This window comes from Chinchilla lanigera, unplaced genomic scaffold (assembly GCF_000276665.1).
Source record: "Chinchilla lanigera isolate Chin_1 unplaced genomic scaffold, ChiLan1.0 scaffold00150, whole genome shotgun sequence".
In the NCBI taxonomy this organism is placed as follows: Eukaryota; Metazoa; Chordata; class Mammalia; order Rodentia; family Chinchillidae; genus Chinchilla; species Chinchilla lanigera.
The window spans coordinates 2113376-2139477 of record NW_004955551.1 but is presented as its reverse complement, the minus strand read 5'-3'; the positions used below and the strand labels follow the sequence as shown (position 1 = coordinate 2139477).

At 40.8% G+C, this 26102-nt stretch overlaps 1 long non-coding RNA gene across 1 annotated transcript in view; it reads left to right on the top strand.

Annotated features, from left to right (window-relative positions):
• The first annotated feature begins 5450 nt into the window (after positions 1–5450).
• The window catches only part of LOC106147388, a 32331-nt gene continuing 11679 nt past the window's right edge, over positions 5451–26102 (top strand). Inside the window, exons 1-2 of the long non-coding RNA XR_001232269.1 lie at positions 5451–5642; positions 22847–22912. This is a non-coding gene — a long non-coding RNA (uncharacterized LOC106147388). The remainder of the gene's footprint in view (positions 5643–22846; positions 22913–26102) is intronic.

Here is a 26102-nt window from a genome sequence, read left to right as displayed (position 1 = left end):
TCTGTTCACGTCTGCTATTCCAGTAAGTCTGAAATTAATAATTCTCTTGTGACTCTAAAACTATCTTTAATTGAATAATTACAATAGCAGAAGGTTCATTAGCCTTTCACAAGTTGAGTGTGTGTGTGTATGTGTGCATATCACTGGTGCCATCAACACACGAGCCCAGGCGGATCAAGTTTTCACATGGACTTTTCACTGAATGAAATTGTACGCATTCCTTAAGTTTCCATGATAGAACGGTTATTGGGAACAGATTGTCTAGAAAGAAAACAAGAATTAGTAAACACAGTTGTACAAATGAACCAGCTGGAGATTTATTTACATAAGAAAAGGGAAAAGTCTTGGTATTTTCATGCTGGGGTTTGTTTCTTTCGCAAGTAGCCACAGGGGTATATTTGTCGTGAGCACACATTGAGCTTTTTAGTGGCAATCTCTGAAAGCATGAAGAAACAGCAATGCTTATTTCATTGTATAGTTTGGGGGAGTGGGAAGGAGAAGGAGTAAGCAGGGAAGGAAAGAGAGAGAGAGAGTCATGCAATATTTTTGAGTGGTTTTTTTTTTAGCATAATATTTTAACTGTTTTGAAGTAGTTACAGTGCTCTCACACCTTGGTTTTGAAATTATTTATTGACTCTAAAGTGTTAAATGAGAACAGTTTCCTTTTAACAAGGACAAATTTGGGGCATTAAGCATCATGCAGGTGTAGAAGGACTGCAGGATAATGCTGGAGGACCAAAGCCTCGGCACATTTTGACAAGCAGTGGGAGCAGTGACCTATCGGCCTTAGAGAGCCCCAGGTGTCAGCAAGTCTGCAGAACCACTTAGGCTCTCCAGCTTGTCTTTGTTTTCACCGTTCTCTCAGGAGGCACACAGTGGAGTAGTCCTCTCCTTGTAAGGATCCTGGCGTGTGACCTCTTCTGCTTTGCTCTATTACCAGGTCACTGTGAGTGTTCCCTCATGCTATGCCGGGAGGACAGCACAAAATAGAGAACAGAGAGGCTGGGATGGTCCCATAGTTGGTCTGAACCCACCTGGCCCACACCTGTGGTTTCTTTCCATCCCCATGTTGGATGACACCACACAGGTCCAGGTTCCATTACCAACCACACATGCACAGTGAAAACCTGTAGCCCCAGTATGTCTGAACAAATGCTGTTTGGCCAGCAAAGTACTAATTAATAAGACAGCTATTGGACTGACTTTACAGAAAGATAGCTTTCTGCTCCTGGACTGGGCCGGGCTGTAAAATATCTTACATGTTTGCTCTGGAAACTGTATAGCTCAGGGCAACCCATCTTTATAGGGACAAGAAGAGGCAGGACTAAAAGACTGAGTTGGTCTGCTGCCCTGGGGCTGCTAGAGTTGGGTACAGCTGCTGGGAAGACAGGAAGGGAAGTCTGAAGAGGGGAAGGTAACTGGAAGGCACCCAGCAATTCAGAGCCATCAGCATGCAGGATAATTACCTGCTGACAGGTCTCTGATGTACACCTGTGTGTGTGTGTGTGTGTGTGTGTGTGTGTGTGTGTGTGTGTGTGTACACATGCACACTTTGGTTAACTGTGTCTTTGCAGGCAATTTAAGAACATATTCTGCACTCTACACCTAGGCAAAGGGGAGGTAGAACTTGTAAGTAAAGATCTGCAACTCTAAGGCATTATATTTTAAAGAAATCCAGAACTAAGCTTGAGAATGTAGAATATTCAAAGACAACAAAATTAAAACATGGAAAGTTTCTGGAAAAGGGAGAGCCAGAGCTAGGCTTTGAGTCAGTGCCTGACCTGGAGAAGATGTTTTCAGAATGATCTGTGAAGAACTGCATGATGAACTGGACAGCAGACAGAGGGAATTATAGGAAGTAAAATAGATATTATGGACGGCAAACACTTGGCTGGATTCCGGGGCTATGGTCCTCTATGGCCCATCTCCCTGCAGAGACTCACTGGGTGCCTCCACTGATTTTTACGACATCGGTTGGGAACTGTGCTCTTTGACAAAATGAAGCCTGCAATTCTACTAAAGAGTCACTTAGATGCATTTCCCCACCCTCCTGTCTCCCAAAACAAAACTGGCTCTGCTTAATTCCCTCTTGCTCTTTCAGTCCTGATGCCAGGAGCAGTGAATTCCAGAGACACTTGCTAGGGTTTTATCTGATTGTTCCTCTCAGGGACTGACATAGTGTAACTCATTGCTGATAGAACAGAAAGGTAGTGTAATATGGATATTATGCTACTTTTCCATGGAATTCCATAGCAAGAATCGTGCTTATTATCCATTCATTTTTTCTCCTTCTGAAGTTTGCAAAATTTAACCAGCCAGAACAAATTTGTGTGCCCTATCATCATGTGAGAAGTGGCGCTGGGATTTCCTAATGTTCCTGGTATTTTCAACTTGAGGGCCAAATAGATTTCTTTTTCCTTAGAGGTGATTTAGCTTTTCAATGTGCAGACACAAACAAGCAATATTACACCTTCCTTGGTCTTGACACATAGAACTTACCTGCAGAAGGCAGAGGTGTTGGTGGTTTCCTTTCAGTTCTGCTGTTGCATGACCTTGAATGCAAATACATTAAGGCTAGCAATTCTGTCTTCTGTTGTAAGGACAAAATTGTGTATTTTGATAAGTTTTCAGACATAGTGCAAGTGGCAAAGACTCAACAATAATTGTGAGCAGAATCTAGTAGGCTGACAGTTCCAACTTGTTTTGGGGCTCAACTTTTGGAAGTTAGCCTATAAAAATAGCAATTTACAGGAAAAAAAGAGAGTGGGTCCTGAGGCATTTGGTCGGGGCAGACATTAGTTCCATTTAGGGCTTAAGCCAGCCCACAGGTAATTGTAGGTCTCTTGCATTAGCTTGTGGGAGCAGTGAAAGCATGTAATTCGAGCTAATCTGATGGGCACATGAACTAGGTACTTGTTGCCAAGTGAGACCATGAAACAAAAGGACACATGTGTTTTCAGGGGAAAAAAACACAACACAACATAGATTCAACTGTTGCACACGTGAATCTCTGGGGGATTTTTGGAAGGCTTGTCATTTTAGAAAAGTACTTCAAGCGCACAGTGGATGAAACCCTGGAACTCAGTGTCACGGAGGTGACATGGTCAGTGATGTAAGTGGCCTGGCATAATTGGAGAGGCAGCTTTCAGATCGGGTTTATTTGAACTGATTCACAAGGCTTTCTTTTGAAAGCCTGTCATATTGTGGGCCTTCGCGTTCATTCTACCTAATACATTAGAATCAGCCCAGACTTTACCCTGTAAATTCTGATTTAACTGGTCTGGGATGAGATTCAGCAAGACTGCGTTGTGACAGTCCCCCCAGACAACTGTAATTTGATAACTGTAACTAGGATTAAGCATCCGGGTCTAGTAGCAGATATGGTTTAAGGAAGGTGAGCTGATGGTTGATGTCCATTAGTTTAAGCTACCTGAGAGGCAATGATGCAAGACCAACTGTGGGGATGGAAGTGGACATTGGCACTTTGCAATGATGCCATCTTTGTGGTCCCCATTGTTGGATTTGTGCTCCTGGGGAGTTAATGCACTGGTAGTTTTTATTTTGCTATTCGTTAACAACACAACTTCCTCAAAGCAGGTATGTAGCATGACATTAAATAAGACTGGCTCTTACTACTGCCATGATAGACTAAATTCCTTGAAGGAGACTGACTCTTGACTCCTTTTCTTAAGACTGAACCTCAGAGTAGTTCTACTGAAAGGAAAACAAAGAAAATTAAAAATGCAAATGCTTTTATTATTTTCTGCCTGTAAAGGTGCTCAAATCCTTTGCATTGAGTGGGGCCTTATTATGATCCTGGCACAGCTGTCCTCTTGGGGTCCAAGTTGTGTGTACCTGCTGGTAAGTTGGCTTTAGGATAGTGAACAACCAGGCAGCTTGATTCTGCCAGAAGTTATCCATTTCAGTAAAAATGTGTTAAAACAGTAAGTCAGTGTGGTTCAAGTACATTTTGCTAATTTAAAACAGCTGCATAAAAAGTGCTGTTAAGATCAGACTTTTTGTTATCAGCATTAAGAAAAAAACCTTATAGGGGCAATTTTTTAAATACCAAAAATGTGTACCTTGGACTGAATGGTAGGATTAAAATCCGCAAAAGTTGGGGGCAGAAGTTTAATAGTAATTCGAACATGAACTGATGTATGTCTTGAAATGTGAGAGTTCTTTAATGTATTACTGAGGAGCAGGCTTCATCAGAGGGACCACTAAAGAGAGGGTGGTCTTAATCTGCTGTACTATTAAACCCAAATTGGGGAACAGTGGGCATAATGATTTGGGGCCATAGATGTTTGTAGGAAAAGTGGAATTTGGAGAACAGAACTGAGTCCTGTAATTACTGTGACTTCATATTGACTTGGCAAGTCATTTGTAAATATAAAAACTGTGACCTCACCAGAGATCAGGTGTGTGCTTACTAATGATTTCAGGTGAGGGTGAAACAGAGGTGAGAAAAGTGTTGGGAAACATGATTTCTTTACAAGCACAATTGACGCCCTTAACAATCAATATTAATAAAAATGCAGATGTAAGGAGACAGGAGATTTGTGTATTAGTAACTTTGGTAATTTTGCTAGTGTTTTAATACATACGAATTTTCCAGAGGGTTGTGAACAGTTGGCCAGGACCCACGAACAGCCACTTCCTCATTCAACAAATGTCTTCTAAACACCTCCTCTGTGTCAGGTGGCAGCACACCCAAAGTTTATGAAGTAGGGCTCTGTACTGGTCAAAGTCTGCAGAGAAGCAGAACAAATAGGATGTAGCGCATGCATACATGCATGCATGTGTGCGATATTGTGTCTATATTTATACAGGTACTATGTATATATAACAGCAAGCATGTGATACTACATACTATATATAATACCATATAGTATACACACATGTATGTATATATCTCTCATATATTTACGTGTCTTAAGGAATTGTCTCATGCATTTATGGAGGCTGGCAAATCCAGAATCTGCAAGGTAGACCAGCAAGCTGGAGACTAGTGAAGGCTGGTATCGTGGCTCAGTTCCATGGCTTTCTTCAGGCAAAACTTTCAGGAGGTCAGTCCTTTTTCCACTAAGGCCTTTAGCTCTTTGGATGAGGCCCATGCTGTGGAGGGTAATCTCCTTTACTTAATGTCTACTGATCATAAATCGTAAATTGTTAATCTCACATAAAAAGACCTTCACAGAAAAATCTAGAATAATGCTTGATGAACTAGCTGGGTAGCACGGACTGGTTAATCTGACCCGCGGTCAACCATCATAGACTCTGTGGTAGAGTGGTAGGAAAGAAAGCCCACCAGGCCGGGCTCACTCTCCTTCCACTGCCACTCCCAGGGAGTACTTGGAGCCACTTCCTGAAGATGGTCAGATTGGTGGGTGGCAGAGATGCCAGGCAAGGCTCACTAAATAAGGGTAGGAACAAAGATAAGGTGGAAACTTAATGAGAAAAGTTGAAGGTGCACGTGTGGAGTTCAGGAAGGAGAAGGAGCCTTTTCTGGTACTTCTGTCGTGCAGAAAATTACTCTGATTGCTGAGTTTACAGCAGAATCACAGCTCAACTCTCTGTGAAAGCCTGCAGTTCCTTTCCCTGATTCTCGACTGGGAGTCTCTGATGGTCATTTCTTTGACGTAAGTGGAACAAGCAAAAGTATAGTTGGCAGAGACAGTACACCTTGATTAATGGAATTGTTTCTTATAAAACTTGTATGGTTGGCTTAATCTTTTTAGACTGTGATAACATTTTAACTATTTGGGAATATAGAGAAAAAAGTGAGTAGACCCACCAGGTTAGCAGAATGATTTGTATTTTTATGTAGTCTCTTCTAGTGCTTTTCCCCATTTGCTTGCATAATCCTTATGGTGCACATATATTTTTATTCTTCTCCATTATATCGTCAATTATAAGTATATTTCCATGTCTTTTATAGTTGGTCTTTGTGGAGATGTAACATTCCATCAAAGGGATGTACTATAATTTAATTAACCAATTTCTGTTTGTTGCATGCTAAAGTTGCCATACATCTTTCGCTGTTATAAATCACGCTGCAGTGGTTTGCTCTTCCTCAGGATGAATTTCTAAAAACAGGGTTACCGAGCCAAAGGACATGAACATTTTTATAGTTCTTGATGCATAGAGTTTCAGTTGGATTTGACTGGGTTGCATGCATTTTTCTAAGGTTTTTGTTGTTGTTGCTTTTGTTTTCTTGATTTGTTGGTTATGACCTTGCATCGTCACCTCTGGTTTGAAATAACAGCCTGTGCAGCCCAGGCAACACATAGATGGCCATCACAACCCCAGAGCCCTTCAGCCGTATCTTTCTAACAAAAATATTCTTTGAAGCTAAAAACGTCCTTGGCTAGTCCTTGCTTATGAGAGATTTATAGCTTGGAAAATCTGAGTCCAATCTCTGCAGCCATTCTTCAACTGAGAGTGGAAAAGAACCACATTTCACACTCAGAAAGCAATTTGGGATTTATTTTTGGTTCTTTGATAATTCTGGGCAACTCTGAAATGCTTAATGTCTTATTGCTTTTCAGCAGAAGAGTCTCTAGGTGAAACGTTTAAAGAAATGGTTGTTACAAATTGGAGCAAACATTTTAGAAGATGGAAGTTAATAGTACTATTATCTCTTTAGAAAGACTTCCTTATATTTTCTTTTGCAACGTTTGGAGTTTCTTATTGGACAATTAAGTGGCATAGTTAGTTCCACTTTATTGGATGAATTCTAGTAAACATGCTTGCAGTTCTCATTTTGGTACCAGGAAACAATGTATTGTAAGAAGTAAATTTAAAAATTGTTGTGGGGTAAGGGGCTAAACTTAAATATAGGAGGTGTAGAAGAGAATTATAGTTTGGAAAATTATTTATTCTCAAAATCATATTTTTTGATATCTCCTAGAAATGGGAGCATAGTAGGTGGCCTTTTGTGACTGGCTTCTTTCACTTACTATTCTGTTTTTGAAATTCTTTCATGTTGTATCATGTATTAGGTCTTTGTTCCTTTTTTATAGCCAAATGATATTTCATACAGTACATATTATCACATTTTATTTGTATATGCGTTAATTGATGGACATTGGGCTGCATCTACTTTTTGCCCTTATGAATAATGCTGCTATGAATAGTCACATGCAAGTATTGGATGGATATGTGTTTTCATTTCCTGTGGGTACATACATAGGAGAGGAATTACTGAGTCATATGGTAACACTGTTTAGCTTTTAAGAAGCTACCTGTATGCTTTTAAGACTCATACACAGAGATGGTTGAGATTATACTTAGTCAGTGTCAGCTGACACTGGGGGAAAGGGATGGCCCAAGTTAGGGGTAAGAAAGGAAGCTGGTAGAGAAGTCCCTCAGCCCTAGGAAGGCTTAATGTGGATGTGCTTTCATAATAAACTTCTTGTTTCACTACTGTCTTCTCTTCAGTTTTTAAGCATATTTGTATAATTGTGAAATTATAGGAGGACATTATGGTTTGAAAGTTACATTAGTCATCTCTCTTTTGAGGGCAGAATAACTGATACACACAAGGTTAAAGGAGAAAAAAGTTTATTTCAGTTCATAGTTTCAGAGGCTTTAGCTTGTGGTTGACTGACTCCATTGTGGTGGGATGATATGGCACAGGAAAGCCATATACCATGGTGGCTGGGAAGCAGAGCAATCAAGAGAGAAGAGAGAAGAACAGACTGGGGACAAGATGTACCCATGTTCCCAGTGACCTACTTCCTCTAACTAGGTCCCACATCTTAGTAGTCCACTCAGCTATGACCTCATTAATGTATTACTTGCTAATTGGTTAGTAGCCTTGATACTTGAGTTTTAGGGGACACTTCATAATTAAAACACAGCAGATATGACTCAGGTATGAATCTTTCTATATTCTAAATGCCTAATTTACTTTTTAGGAATTAGTTTTTGCATTGGAAGCAAATACCACGCCCCTTAAGGTTTTTCGGAAAAATATCCTATTGAGCCTTCTAATAAAAACAATTTTTGTGTTTGTCTTCGCTTGAATGCACTAATGCTGACTTCTTGAGACCCCCTGAGGAAAACCAATAGTTCACCAAATGTCTGAACTTTCTCTGAATCTGCTGTGTGTGTGATGGTTATAATACAATGATTTCTTTTAAGTAAAATCCTCTTAATAACATGGGAGGCAATGTTTTCAGAACATTTCTGAGTGAGCATTTAATAAACTGGAGAAGATATAGTGTAAGAAGATATAGTGTAACAAGATATTGTTACTATCTGATACTTAATTTTTCACTTTTAAACATCTGAATATGAATATCTTAGGAATTTGATCTTAACTTTAGTATTAAACCTAAAGTGATTCATTTCTATGAATGTTGGCCATGAGGCTCCATTTTCCTCTTTTTTAGCAGAAAGATGATATTAGTTAGTGTAATTATAACCCTAGGTGGCATTAACCACAGAATTGAAGGTTTGGCTTCCTTCTGGCAAACAAACCTTGGGTTTTAACTTGACTGTCGTACGGCTCAGCTATATAATCATGCTACATGTGAAGGGTGGACATGAGAGTGTAGGGTTTCTGATTTAGATTCCATGAGCTGAGTTTTCCTGTGCCAGCCCAGAGAAATCTTACCATTGCTGAAGTGTTCAGTTTTTCTGTGGCTTCTGCAGACCCTGTGAGTGATCCAGGAGGCAGGCTTTGGTACATTCCAGCACAAGGTCTAATTATGGGTATAATAATTGTCGAACATTGAAAGCAAAAATCCAAATACTAGATCTGGACCTTCTTGTTTTTAAATTAAAAGGTCAGTAACCCAGTGTCAACAGTTTTAGAAAGCTTGGTTATACTGCTAAGGAATAATCAAAGTCAGCAAGAAAAAACAAACCCAGACCATTCTGTTGCTTGTAAGTGAGGAAATCCAGTTGTCTTACATGTTTTAACTGACATGATTTGACATGCTCTTTTTTTTTTTTTTTTTTTTTGGTCTGGGTTTTGGATAATTGCTTCTTGTAGAAAGCCTGTATTTTCGGTACTCTGTGGTTACCAAGCTGTACTTGACTTTTAAAAGAGAGTCAAAGGAACGTATCCTTGTGAGAAATTGCTGCTTTGTGGAGTACAAATGAGAGGTTTCGTGATCTTTGAAGCCAGAAAGGCCAAATCTGGCTTAGAAACTCCATCATCAGGGTGTGTTTTATGCTCTTCATTGCATTACCAAACTGAACTGTCTTTTTGTTGGAACTGAAAAAGAGCTAAGGGAGAGTCAAGCTTTAGATAACAATTTTCCTCATCTGGTTCAGAAAGCAGGGTATTCTGCTTCACTGTTCTAGCTCAGAAGTGGGGCAGACTGGCAGGCTGCTCCAGCCCTCCCAGTGCTTTTCAATCAGGAATGATTTTTGCCCTCCAAGGGACACCTGGCATAGTCTGGAGAGTTTTGGTTGTCATAACTGGAGGGGACACAACTGGCATTTAGAGAGGAGGCTGGGCATGTTGCTGAGCATTCTATAAAGTATAGAGTAGCCCCCACAACAAATAGAGCTGTGAGGAAGAAACACTGACCCAGAGAGTTTATATTTTCACATTAAACACGAAGTTTCGTGTTCTGCTGTATCCAGAGGGGTGCAGAGCAGCAAGGAGCCCAGTGTCTCTTGCCCAGGAAGATATTCCCTGGATTTGGATCCTTGCTTTGTGGCACTGATTTTGTAGGGGGCATTGGAATAATAAGAACTCAAAGCAAGCTTCCTACCTGGAGGAGAGGAGTGAATGAAGCCAATGGAAACCACAAATGCTGGTGTCACGTAAATGCAGCTTCTACCTGCACAGCTCAGCATGTTGTTGGCAGGCAAGATCCTACAGGCCTGGATTTATTTTCTTCTTTTCCTTGTCAAATGTTTCATAAAAGCCTTTGCCCCAGGTTAACTTTCTTCTGCTTGGTGGTTTAAAAAGTGTGTTTTGGGTGTGGAAATATTCTTTAAGCCTTTACCTTTCTTGGAAGGCACACACTTTGACAAACAGATTAGGATGTCATCCAAAGTCACCATAACCTCTGGTCTGTTTGGAAGCTTACTGACATATGAGTAGTATTTTGATTTTCCTTAGCTAAGTCTGGAGGGATGTGGAATCATTCTCATTCCTTTCCTAGAGTAGAATTGTCTGAACATTCTGGAGCCTGACCACTGCCTATGAATGAGTGGGTTGCCAGGCCAGTCACTCCCCATGTCTGTGCTCTGACCTGGCAATGAGCCCTGCTGATTTTGGGGCTACTTCAGACAGCAGAAAAGGGAAGGAAACATCTTCATGCTAATGTGCTCCTGATGCTAGCTGGCATCCCTCTTCTACTCTTTACTGACAGGGCTAAAGAAAGCAACACAAGCTAAAAGGCTGAATATCTACTGTGATTGTTTCAGAAATTGGTAGTAGGGGTGGGGTAAGGAGAAATCATGGGACCTTTAACTTACCCTAGTTGGTCTAATCCTGATCATCACTCTCATCCTAAGCAAATATTTATTTCTCTATTGATTACTAATCATTATGAAGAACAGGAGAGTGAATTATGTGTTTTCTGACCTTTTTTATAATTACATTTTTTAATTTTCAAAAGCAACTCTATGAACAGAGAACTATTATTAGCTTTGCTTTGCAAATGAAAAGACAGGGGCATAGGAAATCAAATAATCTGTCAAAAGTTACAGAACTCTAAGTTTGCCCTTGAAGGTAGCTTTATGATTTCTAGATTCTTCCATGTAGAAGAACTTCAACAAATATTCCCTGAGTTGAACTCTCTTCCACATACAAAGTGAAGGCAAAAATATCCTTTAATTATCACTGTTCAAAAATACATCAGGAGCAACAACTAAATCTCAGGGATTCTGAATGTGCAATAGCTGAAGAGATTCTGCCATTCTTCAGGATGTTGAACAGCGTACATCTTGCATCCAGTGGTTTGGAGGTCACTTCACACTTACTTTTCCTAAGTACATGTTGTATCCCCAGTCAGCTTTAGCAGCTCTTGGTTGCCATGTAATTAGCATTCTCTGTGGCTTGCCTACTTAAGGCCTCCGCCTCACTACCTGGCAAGTTCTCCAGTGCCATACCTAGCTCCTCCACTTACACCTTCTACTTCAGCCATTCTCATTAGTGCATCTGGGGAGATATATAAGGAAAATTGTCAACAGTCTACATTGTTCAGGATCCAACTGGGGGCCGTAGTTGAGCTTGGGAATTTCCAGGCAAAGACCTTGTGCAACAGTGTGTGGGATGTCCCCCTAGTCAAATTAATGACATCTGGGAGCTCTCTAGGTTCTGGGAATGTGCGTGTGAATGCAACCCTTTCCCAAGTCATGTTTAGACATTGGTTTGTGATGACTGTCTACATTGTATTTGCTCAGGCTCCACTTAGAGAGTGGAAGAAAGAGTTTTAAATTCCATTACTGAAAAGCTGGGGGTGTTGTACTCATCAGCTGAGAATCTCCAAGGGGTAAAATTCCTCTCTATTAAGTCCTCTGCACATTCTTTTGATCCCAGACTTGCTTCTACCTGGGACATTTGCTGCTCCGGGTGGTCTCCCCGCATGCAGAAGATGTAGGTGAGATTGTTTCCCTGATACTTCCCACAGCCCAGTATTCTGCTTCTGTTGTCATTTGTCCAAATGTAGGTGCCATGGTCTGGTTCTATGACAGCCTTTGCAGACTTGGACAAACCTTCCCTCAATGTGCTCCTGAGGCACTCTGAAGAAATCTGCAACCAGCTTGTCAGAGTGGACACCTGCTGTCTCATCTCTTCCCATCATGTTGCATGAGGGACATCCTCATGTGTCCTTTTATCTCTACCTTTAGCTAGGCAACTGAACATAAAGGTATCTGGACTTTATATTACATTCACTTATTTCCACATGAATTCATTCAATCAGTGTGTATGGAATGCCCAGGTCCTTCTGCAGACACAGCAATTACTTGCTTCTGGCCTCAAAGTGTTCCTAATGAGCACAATACTTCCTTTATCTTTTTAATTCCATGGCCCATTCAGTAAGTACAAATCTCAAGTCTTCTCTTAACATTAGTTGAAATAAGTAAAAAAAACTATTGTGACAAAAAGAAAGCCAATGAAATGTTAGTTTTATATTATGTTCCCAGCTTTTATTGGCAGCCTTCTGCTCCTAGAGACTCCCCCCAACACAGGAAGCTTCAGAGTGGGACAACCTGGATCTACTCCCTTTGCATTAAGGCAATTAGAACCAATTAAAACTTGTCACTGCCAGGTGGAACTGGCTAATGGTTGAATGAGGACCATTTCATTTTCTTGCCTATCTTTTCCAAAGATAAAGTGTATTGATCCCAAACACTAGGAATGCCTGCCTCATGGCTGTTCATAACCTGTGGGTCTTTGCTGAACTCTTTTCATATGAAACACTCTGGAATGTGTTTGTCCTATCTCCTAACTAGGTGGTAATCCCCTGGAGGGTACGGGTTATGCCCTTCTTATCTTATTCTCTCTTTATTTCTTTTCACAGGGTCTGGAGTCATTCCTTGCAATCTTGGTAGCCAAACATATTTAGGATGATTAAGAAAAAAAAAAAACAAAAAAAAACAAAACAAACTCATGTCAGAATGCTCCAAGATCTTACCTAGTAAATTTTGGTTTCTTCCCTTTAAAACACCAAAAAGCATATTATATAATTTTTTCTGTACTCTTCCCATTTTCTTCACCAGGAAAGGATGCAATATGTTTTTGGTGACACAGGCTTGGCCCTGTGATGATGGTGAGTGTCAGTTTTCTTGCTGCTGCAATTTTGATTTGGGAGCCAACACTACTTCATTGCTAATGGGGACCTGGTTGCTGGAGCTGCCAAGCTGCTTCAAAGGGAGTGACATCCTCCATGGAGCATTGGTGGTATGGCCTCCGCAGGTCCATCTGAATGAGAGCTTTGGATGCAGCAGGAATGGTGTTCCTTGAGTAGTGCTCAGCACATTCCTGTAGAGACGTCAGTCTGAGACTCTTGCAGTAACATCTAGCAAGACATCGTATCCATGAACTTCCTATGGTGTTATGGCTAATATTTAGATGTCTCCTAAAGACTCACAATCATAACTGGGAGATTTGGAAGGGGAGATTAAAGGGGCAATATAGCTGACTTACTGTTAGTAGGTAGGGACTAGTCAGAAGAGGTAGGTCACTGTGGTGTGTCCTGTTATGCCATCCTGCTTTGGAGCCAGCTGATCATTGATTGAAACCTCTACAAACCATGAGCCAAAATAAACTCCTCCTCCTTTAAATTGTTGGTATCAGGTATTGTATCTTGATGATGAAGAACATGACTAAGACAGATTTTGGTGCCAGAAGTGAAATCATTGCTGAGATGGACATTACCTGACCATGTAGTTTGGCAGCTTTTAAAAGTGGTTTGTGGGAAGGGTGTGAAAGGTTTAGAGATGCCAGCTAAAGAAGCCCTAGAATATTGCAAACTGAGCTTATTGGGGGGGGGGGTTCTGGGTACTAGAATGCCAGTAGAAATGCAGATGGTAAAGACCATGTTTAGAAGGTTTAACTTGGAAACAAGGACTCCATTGGCAGTTGGACTCATGATGATGTGTATTATGCTATGGCAGAGAATTTGTTTACATTTTGCTCCTCTCCTGAGACTTTGCTGGAGACTGAGTTTAGGGACAATAGACTAATGTGGCCGAGTAAATTTCAAGGAAGCCCAACTTTGATGCTGTAGCATGGATACTATTGGGGACTTTTAGCTAGGTTTATACTAAAAATTAACAGTAAAACCTCCATTTTAAAAGTTTTCAGCTTTACCAGAAATAAATTGCCTGCAAAAGTGGAGCAAAGGAGAGCTTGTTTGCAGAAGAGATTGCATTAATCATAAGCCAAGTAATTTGAATCAGGACAACAGAAAAAATGCCTTCAAGACATGTGAACAACCAGCAAGAACTTGCCCTTTGAAGTTTCAAAATTGTAAAAGTGAGGGATGTTGCTTTGAGAAGAGGCCCCAGGGCACTGTGCAGTAAAACTGTGGTGCCCTAGAAATTTGTTTCAGGATTCAGTTCATAGTAGTACTTAACCATCTAGGCACTTGCAGACCTTTGCAGCCATAATGCAAGGGAGCTCAACTACTGCTTAAAGTGGAAGCAGAACTTGGTGTCATCCACGTGGTTCAAGGTTTTACAGGCATGAAGGGTGCAAGAGTTGTAGGGTCAGGAAGGCTTCCACTCAAATTTTAGAAGAAGGCTCCATGTAATGGTTAATACATTGTATCAGTTTAAGAAGTTTAGAAGTTTAAGCCACTCAGCAGGGAGCCAGGATCCTCCTTTGTAAACATCTTCATCCTGTGCAAGAGAGGAGGGCAGAGAGATGGTGTGAATGCTACACCCACCCTGGCTCAGGGTAGTCTGCTTACAATATAAAGGAGGAAAAGAGGCTTGCCTTCCCACCTTTGCTCTTGTTGTATTTGCTGTTTTCTGCTGCCTTGAATTGTTGCCCCTGTGTCATGCCACCTTGCCTTGGAGCCAGCTGATTATGGACTGAAATCTCTACAAACTGTGAGCTAAATAAACCTTCCTGTCCTTAATTTTGGGTGTTGGGTATTTTGTCTCAGCAATGAGAGAAAAGTACCTGAGACAGCCTGAAAGGCTAGACAGTGTGGCCCTGAGAGGACAGTGCATGAAACTATGAGAATGAAGCTGAAAGTACAGTGGAGATTCCAGGAAGTTAGAGAATTGAAGAATGTGGAATGTCTGAGAAACACCAAAAACAGTGAACAAACCCAGCTGAAAAGAGAAGTCATGAGGGCCACAAACACCAGCAATGCCAATGGGGCAGGGCCATTCAAGTAGTTTGGAGTTCAGATCTCATGACCATTTGCTTTGGGTGTTAGAGAATAAGCTACAGGATTTAATGTTTGCCCTGCTGAGTTTCAATCTTACTTTGGTCCCATTATTTCTGTTTCCTTCTTCCTCCCTTTTGGAACAAAAGTGTTTATCCTGTGCCATTGTATGTCAGCAGGATTTAACTTTCTTTTTTTCCTTTTAACAGGAGCTCACAGCTAAGAGTTTGCCTAAAGTCTCAGAAGACACTTTGAACTTGGACTTTTCAGCAATGCTGGAAACCGTTAGGATTTTGGGACCTCTTAGAGATAGACTAAACTTATATGCATTTTGCAGAGATGTCCATGAGTTTTTGGAGGCCAGGGGTGGAATGTTATGGCTTACATCTACATGTCCTCCTAAGTCTGATCATAGGCAGGAGCTTTGGAAAGTGTTTAGATTAGAAAGGCATTATATCTGACTTGATGTTAGGTTTAGGGCCTGGTCAGAAGAGGTAGGTCACTGTGGGTGTAACCTAGAAGACTTTATCTCTCTTTGCAGTTTCTCCCTTGGCTCTCTGATTCCTGTCTGCCATGCTGTGTGCTACTCTCCTTCACCACATCCTGGTGCTATGTTGTCCTGCCTTAGAGCCAGCTGACTGTGGACTGAAACTTCTACAAACTGTGGGCCAAAATAAACCTCTCTGTTGTAGTCAGGGGCTTACAAGGGGAAAAATTTAATACAGGACAATTAATTATAAGATTAATTTATAATAGTCACTCAAAGAGTCATATACAAAAAGAGTGCAGGAAATCTGTCCACACATTAAAGACCAAAGAATCCAGCTGAAGGCCTGGATCCCACAGTAATGTCCTGCATCCCACAGTAATGTCCTGCATCCCACAGTAATGTCCTGCATGAGTTCAACTAAAGACCTAGAGGCCATAACAAGGCTTTCCATGAATCCAACTGGAGGCCTAGATTCCATGACAATGTCTCATGCAGTCCTGTTTCATGGATCTGTGCTCAGAAGGCCCAAAGGTCAGTGGTGGAAGCTAGACAGTCTGTGCCAGAGGGGTAAAGGATCTGTGCTAGCAGGCTGAGGGATGTGAACTAGAGCCAGGAAGTGACACTCAAAGTAAGAACCAGAGCTCCCCCGAAAAGTACCACAGCCATCCTCAGTAGCAGTGAGGTCCCAAGCTTCTCTGATGGTGAGGAAAGCCAAGTTCCCATCAGGAAAGTCAGCGAGACAAGCTTCTCCAGGAGAGTGAGCAGTGCACCACCTTCCCCTCCAGAGCCAGGAAACAATGCTCCAAGTGAGGACCAGAACTCCCCTAAAGTGAACTGTAGCTAGTCTCAGTGACAACAAAGTACCGAGCGCTTTTGATGATAACAGCCGAGTTCATCAGGAAAGTCAACATGACAAGCTTTCCTCCTGGAAAACCAACAGATCTCTACAGCTACACTAACAGCTTCTAAACTTCTTCTCCAGTTCTGCCTCTTAGGCTGCCAGCAACAATTCTCAGGTGGACCTCCCACACCCAGCACCACGCTGGTTCAGTTCAGCTGGGTGTTACAAGTTGACCACCAGTTGTCAATCCACCACACACTCCTTCTTTAAGTTGCAGGTGTTGGGTATTGTATGTCAGTGACAAGAAAGGTGACTAAGATACATAGCCCTGCCATGCTACAGGTGGCTCCCCAGGTATGAGAGAGAGGTGAGGGGAGAGGCAGCTAATTTAGCTAGGGTATACTAGTATCTACTGCAGTGCTTGCTCAACTGCTATCCCTTGCCAGGTTTTATGATGCTATAATGTCCCTCCATGTCCATCCCATTTTTCCTTTACTTCCTCAGACACCTGTCTTGAACATTGTATTTGGAACTTTAAGAAAACCTCACTGACACAGGGGCCAGATAGAAGCTACTTGTCTGAGCTAACAGTATCTGGCACAGGGTATATGCTCATGGCTATATTACTTAATCTAATATTAATAATACTTTGAGACAGATATTATTATTCTCATTTTACCATTTTTAAGTCATTGAGACTCAAAAAGTAAGAAGACTCCCAGACTCATTCTATAAGAATCAGCCAAACTAGGATTTGAACCTGTGTCATGTTTCTAGATCCTGGATTGAAAAGCAAATTAATACTGTAAATCAGGTTGCAAAAAGAACAGTTAATCTACAAAGACAGCAACTGCTTCAGCAGCACAGAAACAAAATTTATTGCTATCCAATTGATATATTAGTTATAAATCAGATGACATTTTCCATAAAGCATTTCCCTAAAGGAGCTCTGTGTGGAAGTGATGTTAGCAAAGTATGAATTATTTTAGTACTCTAGAGTTATTAAACTACTTGTCATTAAAAATAATTACTTATTCAGATTTCTTCTACTTCAGACTGGTAGTTTCCTGGAAGTACTGAGTTAGCACTTGCTATCATTTACTAATTCACTGGGCCACAAAACAATCAGCTTGGCTTGCCAATATGTTAATTCCAGTTCTATTTATCACAAATTGTTTTTTTTTTTGGTTTTTCTCCGGTACCGGGAACCAAACTCACGACCTTGCGCTTGCCAGGCAGGCGCTTTTGCCACTGAGCTAAATCCCCAGCCCCTATTTATCACAAATTGTGATGGTTTTAGCTCTTCCCCTCAGAATTAATCTCAACCACTTCTGGCTTTATCTAATCCATTGCTTGCTGAGCTTCTGTTTAGTATGGATGTGGCACAGAACATGTGCTCAAGGAATATTTGTTGAATGAGTGAAGCAATGTCCTCATTTGTGGCATTTATCAAAAGTGTTGAACAGGACTGGGCTGAAAACTTATAGGCACTGTTCTCAGATCTTCACCAAGATGCAGACAGTAGCAGTACGACAGTGACAGTGACTACTGGATCTCTGAATCCAGTGCCCTTGTTCTGTCTTCTTGTCACTCTATCTTGTTCTTGGTTAAGTTCTCAGACAGAGTTGTCATCTTTTCCCTCACTCCCTTTAACCACCTTAACTTGTCTGTCTCAATCTCTTTTGTCCTCCAAATCCCCTGGTCAGCCCATAAATGCTGGAGCTCTTCTCAGTTCCACTCTTGGCCCCTTCTCTGCTTTCTCCACATTCTCTGCCCTCTATGGGGACTCATCCCTTCAGATAACTTTTAGGAATACATCTTGGGTAATAGCTCCCCAGTCTAGCTCTCTTCCAAGTTTTGGATACATTTCTAACTTCTTACTAAATATCTTAATGGGAAGCTCGGGCAAAAGAAATGAATGTCTCTGTGTGTGTGTGTGTGTGTGTGTGTGTGTGTGTGTGTATGACAGCATGTGAATATGTATGAGTGTGTTCTGTGAGTGTGTACATGTATTTGAGTCTCTGTATACATGAGGGGAAAAGCGTGTGTTTTAACAAACAAATTTATAATGAAGAAAATCCAATCCATGTGGTCTGGGAGAGAGACTAGGTTAAAATAAGAACAGGATTTAATGTATCAGTAAAACCCATGTGACGTACGTGTGCTGTTAACCAGGAACCCCTGACAACAGTCACGCTTCTGCTTAGAGACCATGGTTCACTCTCTGTGACCAGCAAGATTGAGTCTGACCCTTAATCTTGGGGTCCAAGCCTCAGCTCCCACCACAGACTGACCTCTGGGCCTTCCACACTGGCAGCCACACCTGTACCCTGTATAGAAACTGGCTCCCACAACTTTGTGCCATGGCACACCTTGCATTGTGTCCTAACACTTTGCTTCCTCTTCCACCAAACACATGATCTCTCCTTGTTCAGCTCAGAATCAGCCCTGCTTGGGACCTCTGCCAGTTTCTGGTCAGAGAATATGTAAGGTGAGCAATTAAATCTGAATTTCAGGTAAATGACAAATACTTTTTAAGTGTATGTCCCAAAAATCTTATCTATCATTTGTCTGATATTCAGAGTGAACTGGGTGTTCTGCATTATTATTTGCTTTGTCTTATACCTCTATACTCCTCATGCCTCAATGTCCCCAAGTCACATAGAACACAAATATCTTACATGGTGGTGATTTACTATTTTGCCAGTATTTGCTACTTCCCTCCTGTCTTCCCTACCAGACTATGTATCCCTTAAGCAATGGTTCCGTCCCTCGGAATTTCTTAATCATGCATTGTTTGTCAAGCACTATGCCATATGGGTTCCAGTCACAGGACAAAGAGGCCCAGGACCCTGCCTGAGGGCAGACATTAGCAAAGTGTGGCCTAGGCCAGTCAGCACCCTCCTGCTTTGTCTGGACTATGGACATCCACTTCCTTCTTCAATATGAATTTGTGTTTGTATCCACACTGCAACAGTAGAATCTGTGGTCTCTTGGCTCACAAACTTAATATATTTTCGATTCGGCTCTTCATGGAAAAATTTGCTGACCTCTGGTCTCGAGAATCTTACCATCCAGAGAAGGAAGACAGACATAAACAAATAAAAGTACATCCATCTTTCATCTCTGAAGCCTCATATATATCAATGTGTGGTCTGGCACCCACCCATATGAGAACCACCTGGAATCTCTGCCAGTGGATTCTGATTTCTGAGCCTTGAGAATCTGCCTTTTAAACAAGCTTGCCAGGCATTTCTTCACACTGAAGTCTGAGCACTGCTCACTTCAGAGCTGGCCACCCTGTCTGGTACATGGTCAACCTTGATAAATACCTGAATGGATGAATACATGAATGAATGGAAAGTGTTTGCTATATATCAATTCTTTTTTTTTTTTTTAAACTGCTGGCATCATTACACCAAGTCGTATCTCATCTTGTAACCCTGTAAGTGGACTTTGCAAAATTTACTACCAATCCAGGCACAGTGCTGCTAGGTTTCCTCTGGAGAAGGCACACTCACAGCTTTCTCCTCCACTGTTCTGCAAATCCCCTAACTGGTCCTGAGGCGGAAGATGAGCGGCCACCTTCTTCCTTGCTGTACTGAGCAGACTCACCCTGCAATCCACATGCGGCCTTCTCCCTCAGATCCTTGGCCCGTGGCTGTCCTGGACTGCATCACTCACAGTCACGTAATCAAAATAAGCTAACTGGTTCCTTCATGTCCCCAAGCTCAGAAAATGTTCTGTCTCCTTGCAGTGCAATGTGACAGCCCGACAGAAAATAAATAAAAGTGAATTCAACCCATTAGTATTTGGAGAGCAAATGTTTCCTAGTGAAAATAAAGTCTGTGACCGAGTGTTGAGACAGATGTTCACACTTGCTACTCTTGTTAGAGTACTTAAGAAAATAAATTGAAGATAAGGGAAGCATGGGCATTGTGGGGGTTCGTGCTCTTTGTTCTTCAGGGTGCAATGGGAATGAAATGCAGAAATTCCACCTCAACTTGCATGGGAGAGTTAAATAGTTGGGGCAAATGGGGTTTTAAAAAATTGGATTTTCTGTATAGTTACCTTAATGACCCTGTCTATTTCATGTATAAAGACCCCAGGATTTCATGCGGTTGTGCTAGCAAGAGTAGCAGCAGTATTTGGACTGCAGGGAGCTCAGGCAGTTTGCACTTGTCTGTCTTGTCTGGGTTTAGGTGTGGATGCTGAAAGAGTTTACAGTCAACCCATGTTGTCCTGTGACAGATGTCAACTTTCCTAGCTCAAGCTTTTCATTTGATATTATGATGGTATTGGCTAATGGCATGTTTCCTCAGGTGGTTGTTAAGACAGATTTATAAATGAAACGACGTTGTATTAGAGATTCAGCTTTGGAATATTTCGGTAAATGAGAGCTGCTTTCTTTCTCCCAAGGTTTGGAGAGGAAAAAAACCCTTCAAATGCCATCATACTTATTAAGAAAAGATCTGAATCTTAAAAAATTCCCATAATCTAGGTACTTCTGTGTTTTATAATTTCTTCAACTCATATATTTCATATTTCTTAAATTTATGAAATCCCAAATAGTTTACACTACACTTTACCATGCACAGTCTTATTTGAGATGAAAACTCTTTTACATCTTGTTATTATATTTTCATATTCAAGTGTTCAACACTTTTTTCCTTTGCAATGATTTCATGTTTCTATTTTTGTGCTTCTGTTATTTATAGAAACACACCAGAGAGGGAAACCTGAATTAAAAATTGTCTTCTCACATTCTTTTAAGAAAGGACCCTTCGAATTAGTTGCTGGTTGTACCAGCATGGGACTTAAAGGCAGGTTAAATGCGTAAGTAGGCAAACCCTTAACAGAGGCCAGATAAGTTTCACACGCAAATCTGAGGTTACCAAGAAAAAAGTAGATACTTATGGAATCATGCCGAGAAGGGACCAGGTGTTGTTATACATCTAGGACACAAAATAAATATAAAAAAGCAGCCCCCTTCCCATTCAGCTGTTCTGTATTAATAAACTTCCACCCACCATAAATTCCTGGGAAGGCTCTCCAGATGCTTGAGAGCCACCCACCTTGTGGTCCAGGTCATTCCTGCTGGAGTTGCAATTTAGCTAATTTCACTACTACAGTAGCTAGATATACTTAAACACTCAGTAGGGTGTGTCTTTCAATGCTATTAAGTCATTAAGGGTTTTTAGAAGACCAGGAATTTTCCTTCACTGCAGTAAAGAGGGCTCCATAGCTATTCTCTTAACACAAAGAGACTGGGGAACTGCTTTTTAAAAAGTGCCAGTGGAAAGCACCTCATGGTGAAATGTGATTCTCTGACATCAATTATGGAAATCAATAAAAAGCATGGCCACATGCGCAGCGCTCTCTGCCCTTTGTGATGGAAGCAAGGACCATGGTGAAGTCCACAAAACTCTGCTTGCTAATCAAAGCAATAAATTTTCTCTGTCAGAATTGCATTTTCAAAGATGTTCTAAAAATTTTGGGGAGGCGGTGCTGAAATCTGTTTCTGAGCCCAATTTACTTAATTCCCAAGAACAATAAAGGCTCAACAAAGGATTTTACCTGCCTAGCTGGTTTAGAATAACACATAGATACTGCTCCACAAATCTTTCAACAGCTCAGTTGTGTGAGTACACTATGAAGCAATCGGAGGAAAGCAAAGGCTGGAAGAGACTATGAACAAGCAAGTTGCTGAAAAACAAAACAAAACAAAACAAAACAAAACAAAACTTGGAATAGCACCTTCATATGTTTACTCATGCGTTGCACGCATCAGAAACCCTGTGGGTGGATCTGCTTTCCTGAAGCGAGGCCTCTTTTAAGGTCCATTTTGGTTCAAAATCTACTGTGATGAGGATGCTTTCTACCCACGTGAGCTGGCCTCACCTCACCCTGGGAACTTCCCCAGCACCTCATGGGGTTCTTCTGGGGTTCTTCTGAGCCTCTCGACTATCCCTCTGGGAGCGCCAGGGAAGGTGTGTGTGAAGATCTTCCACGTACTCCAAGTTTATTTAAGTTTGGTTTTACCATTGAAGTGCTATAGCAGTGACAATTGGATTCGAAGACAAGGCTCATAAATCAAATGACAGCCTTTAAACTCCTCACTCCCTCTGTTCCTGTATGTCCCCATCACATTCCTGGCCCTCTACAAATGCCAAAGAGGGTTTTGAATTCCTCTCACGGAGCTCTTTGGGGTACTCCCAAGTTGACACTAATACCTTACAGTGAGGTATTAATGGAGGGTGACAAGTGAGGTGGTGGGCAGGAGTTAGAACCGTATGGGTCGGGTGTGGGTTATACCTAACAGTCACTCAAATCACTCATTTGCCCAGGTCTGGATTGTCTCAGGCATGTTGAGGGATCCCAGGAAATGAAGAAAAGATCCAAATGAATCACAAAACCTTGATAGAAGTCTTCAAGAGAAAGAAGGTCATGGGTGTTTAAGGTGAAGGATGTATATTATTATTATTTTTTTCTTTTTTTTTTGGTTTTTCTCTGGTACCGGGAACTGAACTCACAACCTTGCGCTTGCCAGGCAGGCACTTTTGCCACTGAGCTAAATCCCCAGCCCCTGAAGGATGTATACTATGACTTGGTCCAAATGATTTAAGGTCACTACCAGCAGAGAAATATTTGAAGGGCCCAGGCAGCCAGGTGAATTATATGTTCTTCTTTTTTTTCCAGGGTGCGAGAGGTGCGTACCATGAATTATATCCAGTTGATCAGTGACTGCTTGCTGTAGTAATCTAGGTACGTATTGGAGTGAAAACCCAACTGGACCCTGGACTGATTTCTTTTTTCCAGTGTTTATTAGTACATATTTGCAGTGCACGATTCCATTCCTTGTGTGGAGTTGGTACATGTAGATAACACACCTCAGTTCCTTTCCATCCCCTTCTTCTCCCTGTCTTCTCTTGCTCTCCATCTCTTGATCCCCTTCCCATTGAAAAAAAGATCCATTCCCTACTTCTTACTATCTATCTTTCATTTTGCTTTTTATTTGCGCAATATTTGAACCTGTGCATAGGATTTATTTTACTTAACATTATGGTCTCGAGGTGAATCCATTTTCCTAAAAATTACTCCAGTGTATCCTTCTTTATGGTAGCATAGTACTCCACTGTACATAAATGCCACATTTTTTTCATCCATTCATCTGTGGGTGGACATATAGGCCCCTTCCAAGATTTAGCTATTATGAATTGTGCTGCTATAAACATGGGTATGCATGTATCCCTGAATGGGCTTTGATAGAAAAAGAAAATTTCACTCCATAGGTGCTTAACCTTAAGACTAAATATACCCCATGAATATGCCTGTTTGGGGCTGTTATAAAAAGCAGTGGACTGATTTAATGGAAACCTTGATTTCTGATTTGCTCCAATTAGCATGCTTGGTTTCTTGAGGTCCTTTGGGGACTAGAGGATTCTAGTGACCAGAGGCAATGGAAAGTTCCTGTTTTGAGCTGGAAGTAAGCCAGATGTTGAGCATGCAGCTGAGTGTCAGTGTTCATTCTTGTTCAGATGAGAATGGTTCCTTGCAGATGTGTGGACTAATCAAAGCCAACTGGTTGTCTCATCCTAAATCAACCTGGTCCTCTTGCTTAATCCCCACCCCCCAACTGAAACTGATTTGACTCTTAAACAAGTTGAAATATAACTCTACTTAAGGATTTATTCATCTTTTACTGAGTGCCTACTATGTTTCAGGTGCCATGTTAGACCTTAGGGCTACACATAAAACAACCTCTCCCTTAACAAGGCTACATGCATGATCTGGCCTTAACCAACCTGTCCAACCAAATTTTATCCCATGCTAAACCTTTTGTGCTGCCATCACACTGGTATTGAGGCCTTTTACACACACTGCCCTTCTGCGTGGATATCCTTGTTCCTCCCACACTACTCACATTCAGTATTTTAGGGTACAAATGACATACCCCACTATTCTCTCTAGAGCAAATTCCTTCTTCAGTGATCCAAGAATAGTAATAGTAACTTACATCTGAATGCTAATCAAAAGTGTTTTCTTTGTAGCCCTTATCACAATTTGAAATTGTTTTATACTTGTTTACCCCATACAGTAGAGTATGCTCGTTAAGTACATACAGTAAGAGTATGCTCCAGGGTGAGACCTCCTAAGTTCAAATCTTGACTGGATCTCCCTGGCTCTGTATGTTAACTTCAGTGTCTTCATTTCTTAATCTGTAAAGTGCAGTTGATAATAACAATAATTTCCTCCTCATGTAAAGATAATTAAACCTACTAGTTTCTCTCTTTCAGTTTAACAAAGCATTAATATGAGTAGAGAGAATATATTAGTGCCCAGAAACTATCTCAAAAATGTATTCTCAAAGCATTTTTATTAAAACAATTACATATCATTATTTAAGAGAAGAAATTTACAACTATAAAATACGAGAAGGATATTTCGTTTGCCTGGGAAATAAGTAAAAGTAGTCCAGGATTTGAGAAGTGACAATTATGTTCTGGTTCACCTGAGGTCTACATGGCCTATGAGCACATGTGCAAACCATCTGAATTCAGATGATCCAACTTAATTGCTGAAAAGCTGGCCAGTTCTAGGATTTAATGATTTACTAGTTTGGAATAATGAGAGGAGACTGGATATGTAACATTTCTACAACACAGCAGGTGTTACCAACAGTGATGAACCATATTTTATCTCACTCTTATTATTGAAAACCGTACCAGGTAGTTTTTCTTTTTCAAAAGCAAAGCATTATAAAAGACATGCAAAAAGTTGTTGCAAAAGGTAATCGTTTTACATAGGAAAGCGTATAATGACTCACCGTATGTGAACTCTAAAGAAGTTGTTCTTACAGAAGTGAGAGAAAAATAATCTTTACCAGAGGCTGGGGAGGGTGGGTGGATGGCATATGAAGAAATTGGTCACAAAGAACAAAGTCAAGGTCCTGAGTTCGATTCCAGGTACAAAAAAAAGTACAAAGTTAGACAGGAACAGTATCTTGTGATTATCTATTGTACAGTAAGGTGACTATGATGAATAAAATTGTACTAAATATTTCAAAAATTCTAGAAGAGAGGACTTTTGAATGTTCTCACTACAAGTAAATGATAAATGTCTGTAGTGGTGGATATGCCAAATATCCCAACTTGATTATTATGCAATGTATGCATGTATCAAAATATCAAACTGAGGGCCAGGGATGTAGCTCAGCAGCACAAGTGCCTGCCTGGCAAGTGCAAGGTCCTGAGTTCTATTCCCAATACCCTCCCCAAAAGATCTGTGTCAAAATACCAAACATATGCCATAAACCTGTACAAGTATTATATGCCAAGTAAAAACATTTAAAATAGACTATATATGCTTACAATATTTTTAAAAGGCAACTCTTGTGAAAAGAGGTCGTTAAGTCAAGAATAAGTATCAATTGATGTGGTTAGCATGTGACTGGTCTTGGAAATTTCTAGTAGTCTCACAAGCAATGTGACTCCTATGTGATACACGGACCATCATGGTGTCAGATAAGGAGTCCAGAGTTCTGCCTGCCATTAGCTTTCTGAGAGCCCACTTAGTGGGCAGGTGGTGTTCTGTTGAACTGAGTGCATATATGCACCTTGTAAAGATTCTGAATATTCAGGATTTGCACCCAATAAAGTTCATGGAACGTGAATGTTCTGCTAAAGAGAAATCCATTTTTTTTATTTTAAAGAGAAAAGAATAAAAACAGAATAACAAAAACAAAGACATAAAACAACATAAAGACAGTAAAAGTAATAGAATTTCAAAACAAGGTGATAGGAAATTAACAGCAGTTGTTGTATTATATATTGTTGTCTTCAAAGTGGTTACTCAGATAAGCAGATATAGGCATGTAAGATTGATTGAACAATTAAACATTAACTATTTCTTTCAATAAACCTATAGAAATTAGTAGTACAATTATCTTAACTAT